Below are 10,551 nucleotides of genomic sequence, written 5' to 3' on the forward strand. Positions count from 1 at the left end.
AAATAAACTTATAAAAAATAAGTAAGTAAAATAGTATTTCTTTAAAAAAAAACAAAAAAACAAAAAACCTTCCACCATATTTCTAGCTCCAGATTAAAATGGTGTTTGTTCCACTCAAGGATTTCTACAAAACCCACAGAAAGCTAAGAAATTTTACACTAGCGGTTCACCTTTCTTCTAGATTCACAAATGGCCAAATCCGCCATTTCTAATTGAGGGCTGCCCCTATAAGAGGAAAAAATAATCAACAGGCAGCTCATAAATGGATTTTTTCTATTTTGCCTTGTAACGTAAGTGCCTAGCAATTTGTTTTTTTGATTGTAATGTAAATAAGTGCCTGGTATTAAGCCTTTGATGGCCAAGGACTCCCATTTCAAAGATCCGTCTCGAATAAACACATGGCCAGCCATACAACTAGATAAGGAGGCTGCCCCAGTGGGGCAGTTCCCTTTTAGAAAGCCCTTGGGGACCCAGATAGCCGACCACTTGAGGACACCCCGCTTCTCCCTCCCTGCCCTTTAAGCCTTACAGTTATGTTTTCAATTCACCCATAAAGAGTGAGTCTACAAAACCCTAGGCACCCCACCCATGAGCCCAATGAAGGCAGAACCCCAGGTTCATGGTCTCTCTCCATAATCTCACGAGGGTGTGGCCCTTGGACGTCCGGTACCCCCTCCAGAACCAGCGAGTCATGAGCTTTGTTTTTTCAGCGTCCCCTGATGGTTGTTGCTGACATGTGTCCTGCAAAGAGCCACAGGTCCGGGTCAGCCACAACATGGGCTGTGATTGGGGAAACGTGTGTGGGGGCTCATCACAAGCATGGGCCCAGATGACTGCCCCAGGCATTTCCGGCCAATGGCATCACTACCGATAGGCTGAGACACAAAACAAATATTTGCAATCTGAGAATGAAAGTAGATTCATGCTCATATTTGAAGAGACACACAGACAAAAGCAGAGTGGAGAACGGGAGCCTAAATGTGCAAATCACCTACCTGTGTGACAAGTGCAAGGCCCTTCCCTTGTCCCCTGACAGCACTGTCTATTCAGGTAACCTTGAAATGAAGTTTCCCTGACACATACCATCCCACTCGGGGCAGAGAACTGGAGGTCGTACTCCATGAGCACTGTTAGAATAATGTGAAATTCATGCAGGTAAGAATAAAATTAGACTCCTATCCTACACCACAACCCTCAACATGTCAATGAAAAGAAAGTTACACCAGCCATAAAATGATAATAAGAGAAAATGTACTTAAGGTTTTGAGGTGTCTAGGTCTTTTCGAACAAAACATAGAGAAAAGATTGGCAAGTTTTGAACTTTATAAACAAAACTAATCATAAGCGCTTAATGGAAAGAAACGTGTATGTTAAAGAATGTAAGCAGATGAAGGGGCACCTGGGTGGCTCAGTCGGTTGAGTGTCCGACTTCAGCTCAGGTCATGATCTCACAGTTCATGAGTTCGAGCCCAGCATCGGGCTCTGTGCGGACAGTTCAGAGCCTGCTTCGGATTCTGTCTCCCTCTCTCTCTGTTCCTCCCCTGCTCACACTCTGTCTCTCTCTCAAAAATAAATAAAACTTAAAAAAAAAAAAAAGAATGCACATAGATGACTTACATATGCACTTACACATCAATAAAAATGACTAATAATTCGACAGAATGGGGGGCAAACAATATTCCTGAAAAATTCACATGAAAAATACAAATAATCACTGAACATATGAAAATACATGCGGTTTTAATAATCAGGTGAACATAAATTGGAAAAAAAATTTAAACTGACACTATTTTGTGTAGGAATATGAATGGTATAGGTGCTCCCATGTCTTGCTGTTGGGGACCAAATCGATAACAGCTTTTTTGGAGCACAACTTAACGGCATCAACCAAAATTTAAAATGGGTATTCCCTTTAGCCTGACAATTGGCACGTAAGCAGTCTCTTACATATGTATATCTGCACAAAGGTACAATGTTCTTGGGCCTTCACCTCTCCGAGGCTAATCCTTTATTGGCAAAATATTTATTATAATAGCATGTACCTCCCTTGGTTGTTTTTTTTTTTTTAATGAAGTAAATTAGCCCCTGGCCTGCTACAAAATAAATTTCAATGAATGTTATAATATACTGATGATATTACTATTATCACATTGCCATTTAATTGTGATATGGTTATGTCTGTGTCCTTGTAATTATACACAAGTGCACCTCAATGCAGCAATACATGTTATGGAATAGCACGCACATGTATGTACATAGAACTCTCTAAAGTGTGCGAGCAAAATTCTATAAAATATGTACAGATTACTTCATTTAACAATTATGCGTGTGCATGTGTGTGTGTGTAAAACAGAAGAGCAAGTGTGTTTTATAAAAGTCTATGAAGAGGGGTGCCTGGATGGCTCAGTCGGTTAAGCATCTGACTCTTGACTTTCAGCTTAGGTCATGATCTCATGGTTTGTGAGTTCAAGCTCCACGTCGGACTCCACACTGACAGTGTGGAGCCTGATTGGGATTTTCTCTCTCCCTCTCTCTCTGCCTCGCCCCTGCTTGCTCTCTCTCTCTCTCTCTCAAAATAAATAAGTAAACTTAAAAAAAAAAAAAAAGGCCTATAAAGATACCAAGCTGTTATTAATGCTTGAAGTATTGGAACAAAGGGAAAAAGAACATTTTTTTTACCCTGCATCTGACTGTATTTGAGTTTTGACCTTTCTAAACAGCCAATATAAGCTGGCATGGTCTCTAAAACCAGTGAGTTTGACTCGTCTAAAACCATAACAACCAGACCATATGACTTCAATTCTAACCAATTTGGTCATCTAGTTTTTCAGATTAGAAATGACAGAAGATAGGGGCACCTGGGTGGCTCCATCAGTTGGGCATCTGACTTTGGCTCAGGTCATGATCTCATGGTTCGTGGGTTCGAGCCCCACATCAGACTCTATACTGACAGCTCAGAGCCTGAAGCCTGCTTTGGATTCTCTCTCCCTCTCTCTTTGCCCCTTCCCTGCTCACACTCTCTCTCTCTCAAAAACAAACATTAAAAAAAGTTTAAAAAAGAAATGACAGAAGATAATTTAAAAATCTAGATTTTGCACACCATTTAGGACGATAGAGGTTTACATCTCATTTTTCTAAATGGGGACTTAAGATGAGCTTAAGTTTTTTGGAAAACCATCTTACTGCTAACAATGGCAGATCAATGAGGCATTTCTGAATAAAATTATGTCATATTCTGGTTAAGGAACTCTTCATTTGACAAACCTATAAAACTTTTATATACTTAATGCCATATGTACAAATTATTAATAATACACTGACATAATGGAATTCTCTAAAAGGATCTCTTGTTGTAAAGATGGTCACATACCCTCAGTCCTGGGACTGCTGTCAGTGGACTGCCAAGGGGGGACCAGGCTGGCTGGAAAATACCTCACCACAGATCCTGCCTTAGCGTAAATAGTCACTATCAAAAGATATGCCCATCAGGATACCACATGTATCCTAAAAGAGATCAATTTATAGGTAACTTCTTTCCACCATTCTACCAAATGAAATGATGTCCTTCTATGTCTAATCAAGATAAGAACAATAAATCATTAAATATCAGCCATCCTTCAAATCAATATAGAAAGAAAAAATATGGGAAAAGAAAATGTTACCAAGACAATTCTTTATAAATTATATTAAATTCTACCCAAGAAACAAGTGGGTTTGGTACAATGGCAGAATTTCACCTGACACAATATCATTGTTATAAAACCATTAAAAGCAGGGGCACCTGGGTGGCTCAGTTGGTTAAGCATCCAATTCTCGATTTCAGGCTCAGGTCATGATCTCACGGTTTGTAGAATCGAGACCCATGTCGTGCTCTGCACGCTGAGCCCCCTTGGGATTCTCTCCCCCCCTCTCTCTGCTCCCCCGCCCTCAAAATAAATAAACATTTTTAAAAAGTATAAAAAAAATAATCTGTTTAAAATAAATAAAACTATTAAAAGCAAACTGTCACTAACATCAATATTTACTGAGTGTTTATATTTGAGAAAGTCTGTGCTACAGTTATAAATGTTCTCTCGTTTGCAACTCAGACAACCTTTTACCCTCTTTACAAAGGACTCTGAAGCCAAAGAAAATTGGGTATTTTTCCTCCAAATCTACCACAGGTCTTATGCCCATGCCTCATTCTCGACCATTCCACAAGCCACCAATCCACCACCAAATGTGGCTGATGAGAGAGAATTTCAAAATACCTGTCATCAGAATCTAATAATGATATCCTAAGGTATCGTCATAATTTTTTTATTTTGTATTTGTCAAGAAGTAAGTCCATGTGCTCTTTTTAGCCCCTACAGAAATATTTACAGCTTGAAAAGTTAATTCACTTCCTTTATGAGACTAGAATTGCCGCTCAAACAACTCAGCCTTCATTCCACCAAACTTTAGAATAAATGTGGTAATTTCTTCTTTCAAAGTTTACTCAACAACAACAACAAATCTCAACAGAAATTCAAGGAGTGTTTACAACACACATATGCAGTGTACTTCACAGAAAATATTTTTGAAATATTTTCAAAAATTATGTGAGGGGTGCCTGGCTGACTCAGTCAGTTAAGTGTCCAACTCTTGAGTTCGGCTCGGGTCATGATCTCATGATTTGTGGGTCTGAGCCCCGCATTAGGCTCTGGGATGTCAGCGTGGAACCTGCTTGGGACTCTCTCTCTTGCTCTCTCTGCCTTTCCCCTGTGCTCTCTCTCCCAAAAATAAATAAACTTAAAAAAAAAAAAAAAAGACTATGTGAATGAATTTACATAAAACAGATAACTCCTCACCATAATAAATTAGGAATTTTCCAGGACCCACACTTCTTCAGAACTATGAACATGGCCAACCTATAAAATAACCAACATTCTCACAAAATAATTTTTAAAAGTCTTTTTGCTATCTATAGTCACACTTAACTTTTGGTACCTATCATGTTGTTAGTTTATACTACTTACCACAGACAATAGCACCTCTTCTACCAAAAAAAACCAAACCAAAACAAAAAAGTATTCCTGAAATCCTGAACCTTCTGATATTTTAATTTTCATGAAAAGATGTAATACACTTTTAATGCTACAAAATAAGCCTCTATATAAATTATGTTGATTTTAATATTGAAATAAAAGAGTAACTCCAGATTTGGGTGAAAATGCTTATGCATACAAGTTACAAATAAAGTTGGAGCTTTGAAAAGGAATATTTGACGCTCAAAAATCTACATTCTCCCAGCTAAAAACTGATTAAAAGTCTTTTTTTTTCCCTTTTTGAGTACACTTACTGCAAATTAATCTTTCCATTTCTTCAGTTCTTAAGATTCATTTCTGTTGGAAGGGTTCTAATGAAATTCAGTTAAAATTTAACTCAATAAAAACCAGCTTCAGAGCATATTAATTTAGCTACAAACCTATTTTAGTCAACTGACGATTGAATTACAAATCATCCCGGCAAATTATAATTACTTGCTGTCATGCACATATTTCTCAAAAAACAGGGGCATATACATTTTTTCACAATCTTGAATACATTCCTCTCTGGTGTGTACGTGTGTGTCTGATTTACAACAGAGACTAGAAGTTCTGTTCGATTAACGATACCATCAAACTAAAGTCTTTTAACATAGTTTCTAACTGTAATGATGTCCACTTAATTCGAATCATTAAATTCAGCACAACAAAAAAAAACCCCTATTACTCTGGATGTTACTTGTCTTATGTTCTATACTACACCTCGGCGAGTGGACGGGTGAACTGTATGGCTGTAAAATAATAGTGTTTAAAAAAACACATGGAGAATGTCTTACTTCTTCATACTATGTTGCGATAGGGTCCCCTCCCTAAGGAGAAAACAAAAAACACCTCAAGACAACCTGGCTATAGAGCACAAGACAACATCCCTCACGACCTTGTACCATGAGACCACTTCATCAGACTGCATGTTTGTATACTACCATATATGGGAGACAAAGGAGTTAAAAATATATAAAAAACTACGCCACGCGGCGTTCAGGGCTCAGTTCTTCCGGTACGAGCCCAACTGAGCGGTGCCGGTACGAATAAAGTTGCTTCCTGGAAAGAAAAGCCTCGGTGTTGTGACTTTGTGCCAGAATCCTGCTACAATGTTAAGTTCAAGTTTTCCATGTGTATAAACTCAAACTATGGTGTTCATTTTGATTAGAGACAATACGGAATGATGTAGGAATGTTGGCTTTTTCAGTGATGATATTAAGTACACTGAAAAGGGCATTTGTAAGAAATCTTCTTCCTCCACCCCCCGATATGTCCCTACCGTAGTGTTTGTCAAAGGGGGTACAGCAATGAAACTGCCTGCCCCAAAGCTGCTCAGCATCTTGCTGAAAATGCAGACTTTCTCAGCCCCGCAGCCACTGATGTAACATCTCTATGGGAGGGACTCTGGGATCTCAGTCGGCTCTTCTAAAAGCTGTGGTCTGACGACCATTTCTCTTCAGCCATTATCCTCAGAATAAAACCACAAAGCATTAAGTGGATTTAAGAATAATTTTCAATTTCCAAACTGTACAAATTGCTTTTTAAAATATAGGGGTAAGACACTACCATAAATAAAGTAAAATTAATTTTTACAACAACCTCAGTCTTGTGTTATTTATCATTTTAGTATAGCAGAATAACATGGTAAGAGTATGTCAGTATACAACAGAATGCTGTGGTTAAGAACTTTTAAGCAAAACCAAAGTATATTAATTAGTCACCGAGATTTATAGTCTAGAGACATAGAAGTCAATAGAAAGGTGAGTTAATAATATGCCCGGAAATTGCATGTGTAAAAAGAATTTAGTACTTTTTAAGTACTTAAAAAGACATCCATCTTCATGTATCAGAGCACAAGCATCTTAATTGGGTAAAAAAGAAAAAAATCCCAGTGCCTGATTTCAAAGACAAAACTCCAAAGAACTAGACCAAAAAGGGCTTCTATTACTAAAATGCCTACTTGTTATTGTAATATTATAAAACAAAAACCCTAACACATCCAAGTTACTATCACCAGTAAATGGAACAAATCGATATTCCTGCTGAAGCATACATAAATTGAATGTAATCATGAGGAAACATCAAACCCAAATTGAGAGACTTTCTACAAAGTAACTCCCCTGTACTGCTGAAAAAGTCAAAGTCATGAAGCATGAAGAAAAATCAGGGAGCCACTCTAGACCGGAAGAGGGGACAGGTAACACCCGAACCAGGACGGCATCTTGACCCAGAGCACGTATGTGTTCCAAAGACCCTGCTGGGGAGATTTGCGTGAGGTCTGTAGTCTAGAGAAAGGTACTCTATCAACGTGGAATTTTCTGATTTGGGTCACTGCACTGCGGCAATGTAAGGGGATGCCCTTGTTCTTAAGTAATCACAAGTTCATGTTTCCAACTTACTCTCAAATGGCTCACAAAATAGTATGGAGAGAAACAGAGAAAGTCAGAGAGAGAGAATGCTAACAGCAAATGGGGCAAAGTGTTAGAAGTGGGGAATTCAAACAAAGACGTTCTAGCATTCCTGCGACTTTCCCGTTAAGTTTTAAATTATTTCAAAATAAAAAGTGATAAAAATATTTTTAAAGCTATCATAAGAACACTAAAAAAACTAAAACTTTTGGGACATATTTTTAAGCTTCATATCTAGAGGTACTACTTATGTCTATTTAAGTTGTTTTGTAAATCTAAAAATATAAACAAACCAAATCTTCACTTCCATTCAATGCCTTCCTTCATCCTAGAAATTACAGAACTGTGTTGTTCTTTTTTCTTCTATCAGTTATATGTACGTCCCAGATCACTATATAGGTTAGTGGAAAAAAGTTCTGCGTTTTGCACGTTGATTTGAAAAATAATTCAAATGTTGATTTTTATGGTTATTTTTTTTCCCTAATAGTTCTTTCCTTCCTTTCCTTGTGCCTTAATGATTTCTTTTATCAGTTTCATATCTGTAATTGATTTTGGGTCTATTTGAAAGTAGCTTTAAACCAGAATGTTACCTGTTTAGTGGCGTAGATACACTTACACACACGTAAGCAACAAAACCCCCTGCCACATCAGCTCTCCAATACACGGTATTTTGTGATTATTTTGCAATGTGATTTCCTAACCGACCTAACAATTGTGTCAGAGGTCCTACTGCGTAGGGTGGAGAGGGGGATGATAGGAAAAAGATGCCAATTCCCTACAGCAGCACTTGACGCACATTTGCCACAAAATAAATATGTGTGGGGGACAGGTCAGTGCATGAATCCACATCACCTGCCATGTATCGTCAGAAACCAGGAGACCATGGCATACGAAACAGATGCTTACAAATCCAAAGGTGTGGAAATAATGCTTCTGAGAACCTAGAGATGTCAAGTAATATAAGCTTTTGGTGAAAATGACTTTCTTGTGTTTATTTTGTCATGCTTCTAAATATTAAGTTATAACAGGGATGTTATCGTATTAATATCAAATTAAGGCCATGAAAAGTAAAAGAAAAAAAAAGACTTGTACACACTGTATATATTGTGTATTAATCCTTCAAGCTATGAAAAATTTAAAACAATCAGATTTTTATGGAGTGTCACCAAATATAACTGAAAACTTGTTAGTATCAAAAAGTCTTGATGTATGCTTTCCAAATGCCAAAATCTTCAGGACCAAATGGAAGCTCTGTTTGATTCACGTCCTGGTTCGTCTACTGCAAAAGGAAAGTTAGGATGACTTCGGGAGAACTCTAAAATATGCAGGCACAGGAAATAAGTGCAAAGGAATTTCAAATACCCCCTCTTTAAGATCCAAATATCATTTAACCCCTTCATTTTCTACACAAGAGACAGTTTAGAATTAGTTGAATATAGAAGATACAGAAGATAAACTAAATTTAAAGTGTAGGGATAATATGCTAACATAGGTCAGTAGATAATTGTTTGAGACATTTTCATTTTTATTAAAGTTAATCACAATTTCTACTTCAGGATATTCCACAACTAAAGGAAAAAGAGCTATTACAGCTGCTTGAAGGGGGTACAAGTTGAATTGACACAAGTTTTAGGAATAGGATTTAAAATATTTTGAGCAGGACAAGCATCTAACAGGATCAATATTTACTTGATCTTCTTATACTATGGTACCAAAGGGAAAAACTCCCTGAAAATTTCTTCCATATAAAAACTCACGACAAAAACAGATCAAGCAGTGTAAAAAGCAGAATGAACATTTGCATTTTGAGAATTAGTAGCCTAATACACAGAATACACTGTGCTCGTTGAAACATTCAGCTGCAGAGAAATATTAAAGTGTAATGTAATAAAGGAAATAGCACCTTTCAAAAATCACGTTATCTGAAATGAAAGTTTGCAGAACTATTCTCGCTACAAATCTCCACAGGAAGAAAACAGAGAAGGAGGTGGTAACGCAAAACAGTTTTGAAAAGTGTAATGCTACGTGTTGATTGCAAGTGCGAACGTTACAAAACACTTAAGGCCAAAGTTACACTTCCATAGCTGCAGGATGCAAAAAAACCCTCTTCTTTGAAAGTCACATATTTCATATCCTCTCTAAACTGGGCCAGTAAAGCAGCATACCTTAACGTAAGGGGAAAAATATTTAAAGGGCCTACTTAAGAATTAAAGCAGTAAGTATTAAAGTATCTTCCGTATGTCTTTCTACTAAACGCATGGCGAGGAGCTTCACTATAAGACTCTTTTGCTTAAACTCAATGGAATTCAGGAGCTTCACCATAAGACTCTTTTGCTTAAACTCAATGGAATTCAGAATAAAATGAGTCTGTCATGTCATAGCCCAAAACTTTTCATTACCTAAGTACCACAAAGAGATTATCATGATTTTTATTAGATGAGTCTAGGTACAGAGAAACCTTTTGCAGCCAGAGTTCTGACTATAATGTTATGATCAGACCCAATGTTATTCTTTTGTTTTTTACAAGTGAGGCAAAGTATACATTCATTCTTTCTAGTCCCTTAAAATCCTTACAGTTGAAAAGGTGGTCCTTGAAGGTTAATTCAAATAGAAATAAATTTGCTTAGTGGTATATGTAATTTTAACAGCCTAGACATATATTCAAAGAATATTTTCCAATTGTGACATCTGTTTGGATATTTTGTTATACAGCTACTTTATCAAAAGTCCTACCATAGCCAATTATGTCCATGTTTCCAAAAATTGTTATTAATCAAAAATGCTGCCATCTAACTTGTAAGAAACAGATCTTGGGTTCAGGAAATACCAATACATTACTAACAAGTTATTATAATTCTGCATTTACTTTCATTTATAAATATCATATAAATATCACCGCCAAGTATCATAATGTTAAATCATTAAACTCATTTGTAAATATTGATTTAAAAACCTTGGAGCATATGCCGCAAAAACAAAAACAAAAAAACTTGAGTAAAGCTAAAAACAAAAACAAAAAAAAGTATTTTTTTTCCAGGTAACACAGCCAATTATTTTCTTCATGATCATCACCTACCCGGGAGTTGATAATAAAC

At 36.9% G+C, this 10,551-nt stretch overlaps 1 protein-coding gene across 1 annotated transcript in view; it reads left to right on the top strand.

Moving 5' to 3' along the window:
- VIM (vimentin) overlaps positions 1-10,551 on the top strand; it is a 482,853-nt gene that overhangs the window by 308,247 nt on the left and 164,055 nt on the right. The window lies entirely within an intron of this gene.

The sequence above is a fragment of the Panthera uncia genome, chromosome B4 (genome assembly GCF_023721935.1).
Source record: "Panthera uncia isolate 11264 chromosome B4, Puncia_PCG_1.0, whole genome shotgun sequence".
Classification (NCBI taxonomy): Eukaryota; Metazoa; Chordata; class Mammalia; order Carnivora; family Felidae; genus Panthera; species Panthera uncia.